The sequence below is a fragment of the Penaeus monodon genome, chromosome 22 (genome assembly GCF_015228065.2).
Source record: "Penaeus monodon isolate SGIC_2016 chromosome 22, NSTDA_Pmon_1, whole genome shotgun sequence".
NCBI classification, from domain to species: domain Eukaryota; kingdom Metazoa; phylum Arthropoda; class Malacostraca; order Decapoda; family Penaeidae; genus Penaeus; species Penaeus monodon.
This window is the reverse complement of record NC_051407.1, coordinates 28,173,084-28,173,530: the sequence shown is the minus strand read 5'-3', so window position 1 is coordinate 28,173,530 and position 447 is coordinate 28,173,084. Positions and strand designations below refer to the sequence as shown.

The following is a 447-nucleotide window of genomic DNA, read 5'->3' as shown; positions in this document are numbered from 1 at the left end:
TTCTTACAATATCATTCATAGCTTCGATGCGACATTATAAAATTAGGATTGAGGTATCTTCCGTGAAGGAAATAGCAATGCGGTCAACTCTTACTCAGACATTAGTGCATAGAAAATAAAAGAAATGCGAGAAAACACTGGTTTAATACTGGAATAATGGAATATGACCATTTTACACATAACACAAAGAATACTTAAAGCCAGTGACCATTTAAAAGGAGAAAAAAATAATCATACAAGGCGTTCTTTTTTTAGTGTTGATACATTACTCGTACAAAAACAGGTGAGACATAAAAGCATCGTCTCACAAACATATTTAAAAAAAGCAGATGAAAAATACTAAATAGGCATAAAAAAAGAAAAAAATAGAGACTGAAACCATCTCATGTATAAAAAGTATGCCACAAACACTTCCTTGATCAGCACCTACAAATACCTCTCTGACAT

General features: G+C 32.0%; 1 protein-coding gene across 1 annotated transcript in view; it reads right to left on the bottom strand.

Annotated features, from left to right (window-relative positions):
* Positions 1-447, bottom strand: part of LOC119587077 (elongation of very long chain fatty acids protein 6-like) — a gene marked incomplete in the record, with an annotated part of 22,379 nt that overhangs the window by 1,606 nt on the left and 20,326 nt on the right. Inside the window, 1 exon segment of the mRNA XM_037935825.1 lies at positions 1-447.